This window comes from Prunus mume, linkage group LG4 (genome assembly GCF_029339155.1).
Source record: "Prunus mume cultivar Tortuosa linkage group LG4, ASM2933915v1, whole genome shotgun sequence".
Classification (NCBI taxonomy): Eukaryota; Viridiplantae; Streptophyta; class Magnoliopsida; order Rosales; family Rosaceae; genus Prunus; species Prunus mume.
In genome coordinates, this window is record NC_142701.1 from 6791906 (window position 1) to 6808864 (window position 16959).

Sequence of the window (16959 nt, forward strand, 5' to 3'; positions counted from 1 at the left end):
TTAATGTAAGAGTGCTAAAGGGGCACTTGTTGTAAGGTGCAAGGGCAATCGAATAACCTCCACCAGTGCCAATATGTTGGGGTAGGTAAAAACTAAACTGGTAGTAATTAGACCAACTTAAAGATGAGGAAGAGGATGATGAAGGTGAGGACCCTCTGTATGTGAGAGCATTCGGTAAGTACATAGGCATGCATACAGAAGATAAATGTATGTGGTTCGTGGTTCACCCAAATAATGGGCTACGTTCAAGAAGTATGTTCTCATTATGATAAAGACGTATATAATTCGTGAATTTGAAGGTCAGTCAGGGTTTCAAGGCCAATGATTTGAAGGCCATGATCCATGAGCTTGTAATTGTTGTGAGCCCCCATAGAGAGGTCTCCTTTTATAATTGAGGGAGAGTCCCATCTTCTTGTGTTTTGTCGATGTGAGACTCTCCTCCCCTTTGCTTGGATTGGCTTGGGAGTGCTTGGCCAGATATTGTACAAACACAATTATTTTTGCAAGCATGAATTTTCATTCCAAGACCATTCAACACCTTCTGCGTGTGTTTATGGTCTTTCGGTAAACAATTGTCCGTCAGAAGCATTCTCTTAAAAACCCCTAAAAAGTAATCAAACACATGTTCCACATACGATACTTTATTTTTCTGTGCATTAACTCCACAATGGCCTTGAGAACGAAAAAGCTCTCGCACTTACTGATATAACTCTTGGTTTGCACATTTTTAACAGTTTTTCATATTGTTCAAACTCTACACTGTCTATTGGTGTAGGCACATCGTCTTCCCCTTCCTCATTGATGTTGGTCGATGCAAATAGAAAAGCATCCTATATAATATCCATGACTTGATCATTAGGATCCACAATAGGTTCAACATTGTCCACTCCTGTGGCATTTGAAGACGAAGCATGGTCTAATTGTTCCCTGTGAAGGTTCCAAATACTATATGTCTCAATCATTCCATTTCTTACTAAATGAAATCCAACATTTTCAATTGTCTCCCACAACGTGTTGTTACACCTCCGACAAGGATAACGGATTCTAGTTGCACCAGGTTGTGTCTACATGCAAACTCAATAAAATCCTCGATTTCATCCAAGTATTCATCTGCGCATCTATTCGGGTTATGTATCCACCTTTTGCTCATAATTCCTGAAACCACAATTACAACAACTTCATACGAAGTTATAATGTCACCTTATGCCTCCGGTAAGGCCTATCCCATTCGGAATGCATAGTCCTCTCACGTAATCCTACGATTACATGAGATTAGATTTGACGTGGATGTATTTGGTAGCATCTCGATACAGTTATTGAGGTGGGCATAGGTATAAATACCTACGTACCACCCGAAGAGCGTACACGAGAGACACTGAAATCTCCACAATCGAAACCTAATCATGTAGTGTAGATTACGTGACAACCTATGCATTACCAAACTATCCAAATAATGGGACAATCCAAGAATTAATTGGACTGCAATCATGCTTTACGCATCCATGCACGAAAATCCAACTAATTTCGAGGAAACTAAGTGTTACTAAACACAAAAATAAAATTACGAAGTTAATTTCAATTAACTTCATACATCACAACACATTGTGCTACGTCACGCACAATTTAACAACATAATACAAATATAACTTCACAAAAAAAAAATATAAACATAACAAGCTAACTTTAACATTTTTAATATATAAAACGAATAAATTATATTCTCAATCGTTCTCCACCAATCGCTAATTACAAATATCCCTAACGAGAACGAAATTAATAGTGTTAGTACGACTTTACATTAATACTTTTAAACTAACGAAAAAATATACTTACCCAATGAACGTACTGAATTCCCGGAAGAGGCAACAGAGAGGTTGAGAGAGAGGCGAATGCTATTTTTTGCATTACGCCTTTGCAATGGCAGAATTCTAATATGAAGAAGAATGACTTTATGTGACGAATCATTGATTTCATCGGGCAAACTACCGTCGCGAAAAACCACTTTTCCGTCGCACAAAACAACTTTTTCACTCAAGCACGTGTCAACATCACACTTTTGCGCGATCCAATATATTTTTCGTCACAAAACTTTCCTCGCAAAAACAACTTTCCGTCGTGCAAAATCAATCTTTGTCGCGCAAGAATGTACCGACATCAAACTTTAGGCGAAGAACACTATTTCCGTCGCGCAAAAAAATCCCCTGCAAGTATTTTGGCGCCAAAAACAAATATCCTCGTTTTCTTACGCGACGATAAATTATGTCGTCGCACTAAGTTGTCTTTTACGAAAAACTATCGTCGCACAATTTTTTGCCGTCCAAATAACGGGACCCACTATTTTCTGTCCACCTTTATGCGACGGTGTCCAACCGTCGCGCTAGATTCTCTTACGCGATGCTTTTTCTCGTCGCGCAAGTGTTTGCCAAAAAAAATCAGGGTTTTTCACTTTGGCGACGCAATAAATTTTCTGTCGCGCTAAGACATTTGCGAGACGAAAAATTTGGTCACGCCAGTTTTGAAAGTGGTTTGTTCGACGAATATTTTTTTCCGTCATTGTAGTGCATGTTGCAACAACACAATTCATGTTAAATCGTCACAAATAGTAAAACGTAGTAGTGTTTACAAAGTCTGTTAGATGTATATGAAAAACAGAAGTTATTTTTTTGGGTATACAATGCTCAAAACAAATAAAATTATATTTGTTGGTTTTTGAATTCTTTTGTGGATGCACACCACAATTTGCAGCACACAACTCACATGTTTAACAATTAAAATTATATTTTTCTCACCATTTTTTTTCCAAGTCAGTCTTGGTAAGAGAAAAGAGGTCAATTGATTAGGTAGTCACTGGAGTCAACTCAAGTAGAGAAGGTGTGTAAATTGCACACTCTCTTAGAAAGACTTGTGTAATGTGAAATTCAAGAAAGAAGAAAATTGAGTCTTTAACATACTAGTGTTTTAGTGTGATGTGACTCAAAAGACTCCTGATACCTAAGTTAGACTTAGAATAAGTGATTGCAAAGAAGTAACTTTCTTAGTTTTATTAACAATGAACTTCGTTTGATGGAGGTTGGCTTTTATACAATCTCTGGGTGGCTGATTTCTTGCCTTTGAGCCTAATGGGTATGTTGAGAACCTTTATTCCGGCTATCATATTCAATTAACCATTGGACTTGGGATGTGGGATGATTAATGAGTTTAATGCACGCAATATTTGGGCTACCACTCATGTAACGGTTGTAATGGCATGTGACTAGGCCACTGTTAGAGCATCCACAGTGGGGATATGCAAATTCAGAGGTGTAAAACCTCTTTTACAACTCCTTTACACCTCCGGGAGATACAAATGTCATTTTTGCTCCAATGAGTTGGATGCAAATTCAAAGATGTAAATCTGATTTTTTTGTATTAATTCGTTTGTTGTGTTAATTTTTTTTTTTTAATGTTAATTTTGTGTGTGTTAGGTCTAATTATTTTTTCTAAACAAATTGACCTAAAAATTTTAAAATTCCGATAATAGATAATTTCATTCAATATGATGTAAATAAAATTAATTTGAACCATCGACTTTGATATGAATTTATTCTTCAGCATTTATCAGTGTAGTTGTTAGTTTCATATTTCAATTTGAATGAAATCTACATTAGAGAGTTGTTGGAGAAGAACTTTGTATATTTGCATCATGTTAATAACTTCCCCATTTTAATAAATCTCAACCACGCCCTGGGCCCACCATTTTAATAACTTCCTCATCTTTTAGGTAGTTTCCTCTCTCCTCTCTCTTGGCTTTTTTGTTACGGGGCCCATTTGATTGGGTGTAAAATTAGATGTACATTTGCATCTTTTTTCTCATCTCATGGTTGTTTTACAATCATATACTACCTCCCCGTTACAAGATATATTCCGACAACCAAATGTGTATATTTGACATACACATTAACACTGTGGATGCTCTTATAAGCGCCAGCATGTTAATAGTGGCCGTAAAACCTTCTTAGGGAAACTTTTTTAGGTAAACCCATATGAGAAAACCCCGAGCGAGGAAAGAGTGTCACACATGTAACAGACTAACAACAGAGTTCAGACAAAATAGAAATACAGAATAGTCACCTCTAAAACAAAACTACCCCACCAACAAACACAAACTTAGACTTAAGAGTGTTATCAACTATTTTATTTAGGAGAGGTAGGGCATTAACCACATAGAGAATACTCAAGTGGAAGGATTATCTAAATAAAAGAGAGAATCCTTTGTCGCATGCTTTTTAGTTTATTTGCAGTACCTCTCATGACTCATCGCAATCACAATTAATTAACAGATAATAAGGCTTAGTGCATGTTAGTATTAGGTGAAAGGTGTGCATCAAAACTATTCATGCTAGCCATGGGCACGTCATGCTTGTTTAGCAACAGCAACAACAATAACAAATTAATTCCTGACAAAAAACAAATAAATTAACAACATAAAAAATTATTTTAAAATAATAATAAAATATAACAAATGGGAGCATACAGTTTTCTCCCTCACCACGTCAGAAATCATATAAACAAAATATTGTACTGTTGCTGTTTATGACAATGACAATCAAACCCATGAACGGAAAAAAGATGCTAATCAATTTATTTATTTATTTATAACTTTGGTTATAAAGTATATTTTTTGAAAACCAATAGGGCCAGTCGATGCCTACGATATAAAAAGTTTAGTGTTTGTTATATGATTCATCGACTCTTTAAGATTTCAAACATGACCTTCTTCTGACTTTTGTACACGTAGATGTAATGTTTTGTTGGAGAGTCGACTGTAAGGCCTTCTCCAACCCATGAGGGGTTAAACCCAAATTTTCTCCCTCCAAAAAGTGATTATTTGGGTTTTGCCCGGACTCAAATTGTTTTTTCTCCCAACCCTCCGGACTCAAATTTTAGATCCGCAACTTTATTAAATTGTTTAAGAATGGTTTAAGTCTATTTTTTTTTTTTTTTATGAATAACTTTTCTTCATTCAATCTTTTTAAATAACTTCATAATTAAATTTTTTGAACAATTTGACCTAAAAAAATTAAAATTCCACAAATATAATTTTATTTCAAAAGAAAACACACAACATAATTCTAAAAGAAAACACACAATACTTCAAATTCACCATACATGAATGCCAATATGAATAAACTAATAACCACCATCGTGGGGGCTTGGATAATAGTCCCCTGAATTATCTTCAGGATTAACGGTAGACTGTTGACCCCTGCATGTTCTTGCATAATTTCATCTTGTTTATCCCCCCAATACTTCTTCTTTCTTGGAGTAAATTTGGACACATCCATGGACATTATTTTTTGTTCTTGGGCTTCCTTATCTTGTTGCTTCTGATACGCATAAGCATCAGCTTGATCTTGGACAAACTTGTCAAATATGTTGAGCTTTCGTCTCCTATCATCCTCGAAAGCAATACCTTGCTCCACCAATGTTTCCAAGTACTTATCCTTTTTTGTTGAGAAGGGTCAGCCATCTTCCCTTTTTTTTGCAGCCTTTTGTTTATCTCGCCCCTCAGGCCTTGGACTAGGCATGGTGATTTCGTCTGCATCATTATCCAAATTCACCATACTTGCACTAGCTCCAGAAGAACGTTGTGTGGGAGGCTCATTTATATCGTTCCACTTTGGGCAATCTTTTAACATTTCCCAAGCATGATACAACTTGAAAGGCCTATTTGGAGGCTTATTATCATTAGGAAATATTTTTTTGCATACACATCCTACACATGAAAAAATAAATTTAAGTTTGGAGTTGAATAAAATTACAAATATAAATTTAAAGCTTTAATAAGAATGGTTACTTACCACATCATGTAAATTTGAGCCACTTTGTGGGTTTGTATTGGCCTTAGTCAAGCATGCCTTCCAAAGAAAACACTGTTGGTTGATAGTCTTGAACTGAGCAGCAATGGCTTGATATGTTCATCGCTCGGGTCCACTAATGCCCGGATCATTTTCTAGAAACTTGTGATATACACACTTCCAAAATGTGTCGCTTGCTTGATTGGTGCCAATAGCCCCATCTTCACTGACAGAAACCCACCCTTTGCACAATGCCTCATCTTCTTCGGGCCTCCAATTCACACCTCTTTGAGGTTTTGTGGACATCTTCAACAAGAATGAAAGGAGATCGATGAGATTGACAAAGGAAAAATAAATTGAGAAATAGAAATAATGTTTTTGGTAGATTAATTGAGAAATGGATGGGTATTTATAGAGTTTGGAGTGAGTTTTGGGGTTGGATCTCATTTGGATTAATTTAAAATATTATTTTGACCATTGGATTTAAATTTCAGCCGTTGGATCTTTTTTTTTACCATTAAAATAACTTAGATTTAATCTAGATCGTTAATTTAAAGTTACTATTAGAATTTGAAAAAAAAAAGGGAATAGTTCTTTGCAACGGCACTTTTAAGGTTGGAATGAGCCAACAGTGAGCCCAACCTTTTTAAAGTTATTTCTTGATTTGTTTTTAAAAAAAAAAAAAAATGTAGCCATTTGAATTACAACGGCTACAAAACCAGCGCCGACACGTGGCATGGCAAAAGTGAGATAAACTCCATCAAGTAAAATGTCAATAGCACGGTCCCACCAATTTTCAAAATCACATGGCCTCGAGCCACCTCAGCGTGGGGTCCAAAAGCATTGGGTCAAGCAGGCAATACTTGGACCCATATTTGGGTCAAATTTGGGTTTCCAAATTTTGGTCCTTCATTTTGTTGGGTTGGGAGATTTTGGGGATAATTTGGGTTTGAGTCCTTGCATTGGAGATGGCCTAAGGCAAAGCTTAGCTACAGTAATAATCAGAATTTTATAGTGAGGGCCTTATATGTGGCCCTTAAGTGAAGCCATATATCTTAATTGTTAGATTAAATTGGTTGCCTGATCTAACGATTAAGAAATATGACCTTACCTAAGGTCATATATAAAACCCTTACTATAGAATGACTCTAATAGTAATAATGTGTATCAAGAATCAAGATGTATACACTCTCTAAAATTTAATATTGTCCAATGCAAATGGTAAAACTACATTAATGTGAAATTACGAAACTACCCTGGGTAGGGTCTTCGGTCATTTTCTTGTCCTGAAGGATTTTGGGACCACAAAGGTTTGGTTATGAGATGGTTCTGAGAGGAATTGTGGATGGTAGGTTGAATCGGAGTTATAACGAGGTTTTACGATGAAATTTCTTTCGGTGGCAAAATCGTAAATAATTCAAAAGGTATTTTTAAACAAAATCAGATTTTCAATTCATTTTCATTTTTTTCCCGCCTTCTCTCTCTCCCACGCACTCTCGGTTTCTCTCTCCCGACCCGACTCTCTCTCTCTCTCTCTCTCTCTCTCTTCGATTCTCCCAATGCACTACACGCAGGCCGACTGTTCCGCTGGCTTCGTCTTAACGCTCGTCAAGACCCAATAGCAAAAACTCAAAATAGCCGCAGCTTTCAACTAGTTCGAGCCGGACTTTTCCTCGTCGCCGCCGCCTTCCACCGTCCCTTTCTGTAAAATTGGCTTTCTCTTCTTTTATCTGCTCTAGTTGCTCGCTGTGTAGGATTGAAACAATTTTGAGGTTTTGGAAGTTATTTTCGAATTGAGTTTTGGCCGGTTTTCAATTCAAAATTCGCCAGCCCGGTGGTTTGGGCTTGGCCGTAGTTGAATGAAGTGCTCCCTTAGTTGAGTAGGACCTGGAGGGTGACTTGTGATTTGGAGATTTTCCGCCGTCGAATTTCTCTCGCACACTGGCTTGCCGACGTGTGTGTCGGCGCAAGGGGCAAGGGTGGTGGAGCTATAAATCATTCCAGTGTGATCCTTAGGTTGTCACGAGCGCATAGGATTTCGCGGATCTCGATTCCGAGGTCGTTGACAATCGAACGAATTATCATATTGTGCGTATTCGGTTCGATATGTTCCACCGTTGATCGCTTTCAAACCGAAGTATGTTCCTTTAGATACCCTTAGATCATGTTCCTTTAGATACCCTTAGGATCGTAGGATTCGACGGATCGTAAACGGAGTCCCTGATACTCGGAAATGCCAACCCTAGGTGAGGGTTTCAATAGTCCAATTGTGCGATCGTGAGCGATCTAACCATCCGCTTGACAAATGTACAGGACGTGTATCCTAGGCCTCGTAAAACCTATAGGAACTCCCGGAAGTTAGGTTTATTTCAAAGTTCTGTTTTGAAGTGCTTGATATTCATCGATTTTCAGATTGAATCGTGTACTCCGATCCAAGATACGCAGCAGCGGGACCCCTAAGGGTCGTGGGACTACTTGAGTGGACTTTTCTTTTGACACTCAGATGATTTCATTCATGGAAATATGGCATATAGTTTTATTATGTTTATCAAGAATTTATATATGCTCGAATGAAAGTTCGAGGTTTTCATAAAACTTATTATAATAATTGACTTTTGAGAAGCTATATTTACATGCATCTATGCGCGTGGTGGTTGATATGAGCTATAGAAAGGTAATATTTGATCTGTTAATTGGAGTGTGTTAAGCACTAATTCATGTACCTCCCCTGATCTGACTTTGGTTACGGATATTGAGTACTTTTGAAATTATGAGAACTCAACATCCTTGAGGGATGTTGCTGTGGACCACTTTGGGGTAGTCACGCGCGTAGGGTATTTCAGCGCATGCTTTGGTGTCGGCTGTACGTGCTGGCCGAGAGTTAGTCCCCGCTGACGGCTCGCTCCTAGACACATGGTGAATTGAGGAATGGCTCGCCATGGACTAGTCAAACAGTCCCCTGGATGGATTGTTTCCCCTTTACAATTAAATATTGGTTATATCCATATACTATTATTATTAGTATTATTATTATTATTCTGTTACATCATATATTTAGTATGTATATAATTATATGTATATATGAATGTTCTTGGTTCTATTTCTAAGGATACTACCGGTCGCATTTTGAGAACGCTACGAGAGTCTAACCTCGGACCTCTTAAGCTGAGTGGTGGGCTTCATGAAGTATTATTCACGGATTACGGATTTGAGATCCGTATATATATATATATATATATATATATATATATGTTAGTATCTGTTTACACTCTTATGATGGTTTTGTCATGTTTATGGTTTCATTGCATGTTTTAATAATTGGGGTTATACTACTTTGATTTCACTTGAAGACTTGATTTCCCACTCACAACTTTCTGCTTTTGCTCCCAAAAAGAGTGACTGAGCTTTGCGCTGAGCTGACCGGGTGTATCTTGAATTTTAGTCTCAGAGATACTCTTGGTACCTTTTCTTTTTAAACGATACTGTTGTATTTAATTAGATATACTCGCCCACGAGGGTTTAATTTTGTGAGGCCTCGAGGCCTTGTTTGTAAATTATTTCATTACTTGTAAAGCATGCCGCGCTGCGAAAAGTTGTATTTAATCAGAATTTTGAATAAAGTTAAATTTGGAAATATTCAATTTATGTGGGAGACTCGCCAAATTTTGTAGAAAATCGCCTTTAGTGTTGGCCTGCATCGGGTTGATGTCGATAATTAGGTGGGTCCGTCTCGTGTTCCGAGAAATTTCGGACGGGCCCTCGCTTTGTATATATGACCGTTCTTTGGTTCTATTTCTCGTAAGGATACTTCCTCGCGGTCGTACCTTTGAGAACGCTTACGAGTCTAACCTCTCGGACCTCTTAAGTTGAGTGGCTCTGAAGTATTATTCACGGATTACGGATTTGAGATCCGTATATATATATATATGTTAGTATCTGTTATAATCTGCTTATGATGGTTTTGTCATGTTTATGGTTTCATTGCATGTTTTAATAACGGTGGGGTTATACTACTTTGATTTCACTTGAACTCAACTTGATTTGGCCCACTCACAACTGCTTTGCCCTAAACAAGAGTGACGAGCTTTGCACCGACCGGTTCATCTTGGAATTCGAGCCTCGAGAGACTCTGGTACCTTTTCCTTTCAGCTAAACGATACTTCGGTTGTATTTTGAATTCGTAGATATGCTCAGACGCCTAATCGAGGGTTTAATTTTGTGAGGCCCGAGGCCTTGTTTGTAAATTATTTCATTACTTGTAAAGCATGCTTTGGTTGTATTTAATCAGAATTTTGAACAGTTGAAATTGGGAAATGTTCATTTACATCAAATTTTTGTAGAAAGTCTCATCTTTAGTAAGTGGGCCTAAGGATCGAATGATGTCGGTAATTAGTGGTCCGTCCCAGTTCCGAGGAATTTCTGGACGGGTCCTGTCAAGATGATACCTCCTCCTTCAAAATTATGAATATATGTCTCCTAATTATCGGTTTTTTTATTACTATCTTATAAGAAAAAAACCATGGTGACATCTTTACTCTTCCTTTTCTAGGTCATGAACTTCGTCAAAATATACAAAATATTAAAAGTTCTTGAAAAACATAGTTATAACTTATGTTAATTAGATGACGAGAGCTTTGAGATTAAATACTAAATCCAACATTCTTTTCATTTTAAGTACTAAAAGTTTAGCATACAAGTAATATTTTACTTTAAACTATTCTAAATTTCAAGGAAGGGAATTCGAACTCGGGTGTAAAGTAGTAAGGGCATGTTTGGTATTCAACTTGAATCCAACTTTTTAAACTCAAAAACAGAATTTGAGTCCAAAACAAAGAAAACCTATTTGATAGCCTATTTTTAAAAACTCAAACTCAAAAACAACAAAAAAAAACCCAAATTATTAAAAATAAAAAATATTTATTTTTTCAGTTTTTAACCCACAAGTTCTCAAATTTTTAAGATTTGAAAACAGTTTTCAAGTTGCATACCAAACAAGTTTTTGAATCATAAAAATAGATTTAAGAACTCCTTATTTTTAAGAAAAATCAAAGTTTTTTAGTTCCCTATTTGAATACGATACCAAACGTCCCGTTAATATTAATATGTAATTTGATTTAGTTACCAATTGAAAAATCCAATAAGGAACAAATGTTACTATAATCCGATGTTCTTGCGTCAATAGCCACCTAAGGAATGACATAACTCTGCCTCAGCTTTTAGTTATTGCTTCTTCAAAGTTGAATGTTGTCTTTTGTCCAAGACACAATGTGGATGTAGCACGATATTTATATACTTTAAAATTTTTGTAATTTTGAATTTTCCATAGCCTAATGTTTAGTTTGAAAATAATAAAGAATAACTCAATATGTATGTACATGTAAAAATCACACATACACTACACATATTACGTCAAAAATTAGCATGTGACTTTATTAAGAGGATGAATTAACAAGTGCAAAATAGATTAAGCTCTATAGGATTAGACGACCATTTCTATAAATTAGGTTTCGGTCATCAGACCAACTCGATAGCTTACTATCTTCCCGCATAGCAATCAGAGAGAAATTTTCCCCTGATAAAGCGCTCCCACATCTCCAAAGGTCCTGAGCCGTAAAAAATAAAAACAAGTTACAATCCTCAAAAAGAACATTTAACAAAATAGTTAAGAGCCGAATAGAGAGAAAGGAGGCAACATGGGAAATGGTCAAGCCCAGGTACACCAAAGAGGCCAATAATGAAAGCCCAGCGCACATCCAAACCCCTTGGATCAGGGATAAAGCCTCAAGCAAGAGCAACTCCGAGTACAAAATGGGGTAAGACCATATGGTCTCACAGGGGTAAGACCAAAACGCAATTCCTGGCCGAAACCTTCGCTTGGCATGGACCATCCATAAAGGTGATGCCAAACACAAATATTTCTCCCAGTGGGTGGACAACCACTAACAAACAAGAACAGGGATAAAGCCTCAAGCAAGAGCAACCCCGAGTACAAAATGGGGTAAGACCATATGGTCTCACAGGTGTAAGACCAAAACGCAATTCCTGGCCGAAACCTTCGCTTGGCATGGACCATCCATAAAGGTGATTCCAAACATAAATATTTCTCCCAGTGGGTGGACAACCACTAACAAACAAGAACAACAAAATAAAGCAGTGGGTGGACATCCACGAACAAACAAGAACAACAAAATAAAACTCTCATAGGGGGAGAGGAAACTCTCCCAAAGGAGAGCGATGGAGGATTAGCAGACATGAGAGGAAGAGAGTAGAGGGAAAGATAGAGAGGAGAGGGGAGGAGGAGTTTCTAAGGGAGGGGGCTAAAAAAATCAGCTTTGGTTATCAAATTTCAACTATATCGGTTAGAATAATCAGATTAATCGAACTCAAACCCTAGAGATTCAGATGACAGTGACAGCAATATACATACTGCACTGTCCAAAATTCATTACTGAACATATATATATGTACGTTGGTAGTCAGCAGAGATCCGTTTTGGTCATTGGTAGTGTACGTTAAATTCTTCTCTGGGTCTCTGTCATATCTGAGGGATTAAAAAGAAGGAATTTCTGAAGAGTAAAAAATGAAGAAGATACACACATACATTCATCAGCCGATGGAAGAAGCACAAGAGTATAGAAAGAATCCCAACTAACCAGTTTGTTGAGTCCCGATCAGGAAGCAGCAGTTAAAAATAGCCTCAAGAACAGAAGGTAATGGCTTCCAACACCTCCCAAGCAGGAACAAGCATAGTTGATGAACTCCAGCATCTGTAAGGGAGCCACTTGTAGTCGATTTCAATACATCTCATTCCTATTTTGTTAGCAACTTGAATTATCATGAACAGGATTTCCACTGGAGAGAGACCAGATAATTTTGAGGCTATACAAATTTTGTTTTCACAATGCCAGGCTTGTGATAAATTTGGATTAAGATCAGACAGTGAACTTTCTTGAATAATTTATGTTAGGAAAAAAAAATTCAATTATAAGTTCCTATAAAACTAAATGATAAATAACCAGAAACTAAATTTTCATTTACCATAGTCACCATGTGGAGTTACCTTGCACGATATTAACTTGAGGTCTGTTTGAGAGTGCTTCTGGAAGGAGTAAAAATGTTTTTAACTGCGTTTAATAGAAAAATTTAAAACTCTTATGGTTATATAAGCACATTCTAGAGAAACAAAAGCACTTGAATTTCTTATGAAAATTTTTACGTTTTTATGATGATAGTGCTTTTTCTAGAAGTGCCTATGAGGTATTTCGAAGAAAAAAAATAGTCACAAAAGAGCAGTGTCCATAAAAATTTACAACGATGCTTACAAGATGCAAGTAGCTCTTTGTTTCTCTGTCTTTCTGTCTCTCTGTCTAAATAAAAGGGTTAAAGTAGCTATAGATAGGGGCCCTGGAGGACAATGAAAGCATTAATGATGAATAATTAAGTCGAAGAAGACCAAATAGTGAAATTTGAGTTTTGACAGCCTCATAATCCCGTCCATTGTGCCAATTTTAGTCCAATCATGCAAAAGAAAGAAGGAAAAAAGTGGTTGATGTATGCGCATGTCGACTGTCTGGGACTCTGGACGAAGAGGCCCTTCACTATCAACAAAAAGGAAAAGGAGATTCGTGGGGTAAGTTGTCCTTTAAGAAATAAGACCCTACACCCAAAAAAAACTTACCAGCTAGCTTCATGCCAAGCCACAGCCACAACATATTCTCAAGGACAGCCCTTTGTTTTGCCAAAACATACAGAAGAAAAGCACTCAGCCCATGCAACAATACGACAAGTCTCCTGGGTTGTCCATTAGTCGGCAGAGGCAAAGGACTATTTGATGTAATAAATCAAACATTGAAGCTCATTGCGTTCAACAACACCAAAGACAAACATAAATTTACATGTACTAGTCTTCACTGGTACTCTTCAATTCAAATGCATGTGTGTTTGTGCCCTTGCTAGTTTGATCACGTACGTATACCAACTATAATTTACCATTCTTCTCTAAGTAAATAAATAATTAAACAGGATTTTAGGTTGGTAAAAAATAGCATTGACTTGCATACCAATTGTCTTAGGTTTGGATTTCCGTGACACCTTAATAGAGTGTATGTGAGAAACTTCCTTCCGTTTATAATTTAGACCATCGACATATTAAAAAATAATAATAATATTGAAGATGTTTTTACATTTAAACTTTCCCCGAGAGGCTTTAGATTTAAAGAAGAAAAGAAGGAAAAGAGATAAATGTTTCCAAGCTTTTTGCACTTGCTAGAACAATTATGGTGGTGCACAGGGAAGGCTTTAAAGAGAAGTTATGATTATCTTTGGCACACGTTTGTATGTTACCTAACGACAAACATGTCTGGCGTCATTCATATTTTTTGTAGCTACTAACTTCCCTAGTGAGGTGACTTGATAGCTCGCTGAATATTGCACTATGTTGGGCACTAAGCACAATAAACTTGATCAGCTTTATGCTTTTCTTCTTAGGGTAAGAAAACATTCAACCTAGCTAAGTCATCTAGCTATAAGTCTAGAGCTTACTCAATTCTGAACATCACCGATTTGCTGCTCATCTATATCTTATTAATTGTTGTCTTACTGCTTTGTTAAGAAAAGAATAAAAAATTATGAACAAGGTGCTTGGCTTTATCCTAAGGGATGTTGTTTGAAAGTTTTTGGAAGGAGATGAATTGCTTGAGATTCCCTTTCATCTTTTATCTTCAAAGTTTCCGTAGATTTGAAATAGTGATTGAAACGCACTCTTCATCTCACCATTAGGTGTAGCGTGTATAATAAGCATATTGGTGGGGCGTCATGTCACGAATATTAATCATAGCTGAATATGTCGCTAGATTCAAATATGATTAATGAGTGCATGATTGTGACACGATTCGCCGGAGATAGTAACTAGAATTATTTTTAATGTCGATTAGAATTATTTTTTTGTCGATTAGGTCCGTGATTAGGTGGTGAAATGATAACTTAACCACATAAATAGTACTGAATGAAAACGACGACAATGATGAGGATATAGTGTGGATGGTAATGAGGGTGAACATGTTGTTAGATTCAAACTTACTCAAAGATGTAGAACAAGTAGGAGATGTCAAAAGTTTGTGTAAATTTTCGTTTTCTTGGTATACAAAGCATGTGCAGCTCTAAACATAAGGCCTTTCTAGCTTCATTTTGGAAACCACTGGGTTAAGTCCCAGATATACAGTCATACATTGGCTCTTTCCACTAAACATCTGAAGAGTTTGGAATGGAAAGGGTCTGAAAAGGGTCTTTTTTCAGTCAACAAATAAAAGGAAGGGCTTTGAATGTGGACACTAGAATGATTCCCATTTCGTCCAAAAGTAGAAGTCTGTCAATGTAGAAATTCGAAAATTTCATCCTTTCTAGCAGGTAACTCAGATCGATCAAAGGGTGAAGTTATTTTCTGTTTTCATTCTCTCATGTTCTTTTTTCTCTTCTGTTCTTCATAACACCTGCTTTTCTCTCTCAAACTTGAGACATCTAAATTGGTACTTGTTTCTAGACATATTCATGGGTCCATCCTCCCAAAACAATTGTATTTCTGGGTATCATATAAATCATTTCAGTATGAAACAAAATGGGGAAAATGTAATTCATACATATCTATATGGTTTCTTAGAAACGAATCTTAGTTAAGAAAATCCAGGTCTTCATTCTCACATGTGTAAATGATTTTTTTTGTTTTGAAATTTCTTCGAATGAGAACAATTATGAACAGTCGTGCAATCTTCGTACACTGGGTATAATATAAGGAGGCCCTGCAACATGCGACACGAAACAATGGTGGGAGTATCAATTTTTGGATGCGATGGCATTCACCCAAACCCTACGAATGCAATAAAAGACAGGTACAGCTACGTATATAGTAAGAAACAAAAGAGTACCAAGGACAGACAATTGGCAAAAACCATACCGACAAGGTGCACGTTCATGTCAATGCTGAGCCATAAAACTGGTGAGTTAAAAGTTTAAACAAGGGCTCGAGGAGCATGTATGCAAAAGGAAAGGAATGATTAACAACGACAACCAAAAACATGGAATCTTTCCCATTTTCAGCATTTTCTGTACAATGCCAGGGCCTAGAGAGGACATGCAATAGTCCCAACTATTATTTTATTTATATCACCCTAGAGCTTCTTTTTTTTTTTTTTTTTTTTTTTTTTTTTCAAATCACCCAAGAGCTTTGAGATTGGATATAGTCTCCGAATGGTTGGAACACGGGCTAAAATTGATTTAAATACTTCTACAAAGCTTAGGAAACAATAGGGAATTAAAAATGGAAATTAACAAAAGTTTCTAAAAACTTGCAAAATATTAAAAGGCTCATTTGGGCTGCTATATGATCTCAAACGTCTGAAAAATCTCATACGTCGTGATAGAGTGATGTGTTTTACTCGTGACACCATTCTTTTAAAACGGTGGGCCATGGGCCCAAATTAGAGATTGGGGCCTAAACTTGTAACTTGCTAGTTTTACTTTTGTGTGCTCGACATTCCAACTCTTCTTCTATCACTTTAGCCATCTGTTTCAACTAGAGAGGGGTAGTTATCCAATCCCCATTCCTTGGGATATTTGATTAAGATTTTTAGGTGTGACCCACATATTTAATGGTTTCTTAGGTATAAGTAAACGTAGTGTACGTGAGGAATGTAAATCATTCCCTTTCTTCACACTAGAGCGTGTGCCAATTGGTTCTTTTAAAATTTAAAATTTAATTTTAGAATTAAAAACGGATAATGGATAGTTGTGTTCCATTAAAAATAGGGCACATTATCTTATTTTAAATTTTAAATTTTTTAAAATATGAAAAAAAATGTAAATGTATCATATTATCCTTATTTAATTAATAATTTCAATTATTAATATTTGCATTAACAAATGACATTTTCTGATATTTTAAATGTTTTACTATTTTATGCCTTTTGTTTTATATGTATATAAATTCCCATTACTTGTAAGTAAAATATTCTGTTAATGCCCAAATTGGGGGTCAACTTAAGTGGAAGAAGTATCAAGTCTTTGGCTAGACGAGAGGGTTGCAGATCTTCGGTAATGAGAAATCCTGCAAAAGAAATAGGGAAGAAGC

General features: G+C 36.5%; 1 long non-coding RNA gene across 1 annotated transcript; it reads right to left on the bottom strand.

The window, feature by feature from the left end:
• Window positions 1–11241: 11241 nt before the first annotated feature.
• LOC148917797 (uncharacterized) lies at window positions 11242–13174 on the bottom strand. Its single transcript, XR_016126266.1, has 2 exons — window positions 12491–13174; window positions 11242–11440 (listed from the first exon to the last, which is right to left on the bottom strand). It is a non-coding gene; the product is annotated as an uncharacterized LOC148917797 (long non-coding RNA).
• Window positions 13175–16959: the final 3785 nt, after the last annotated feature.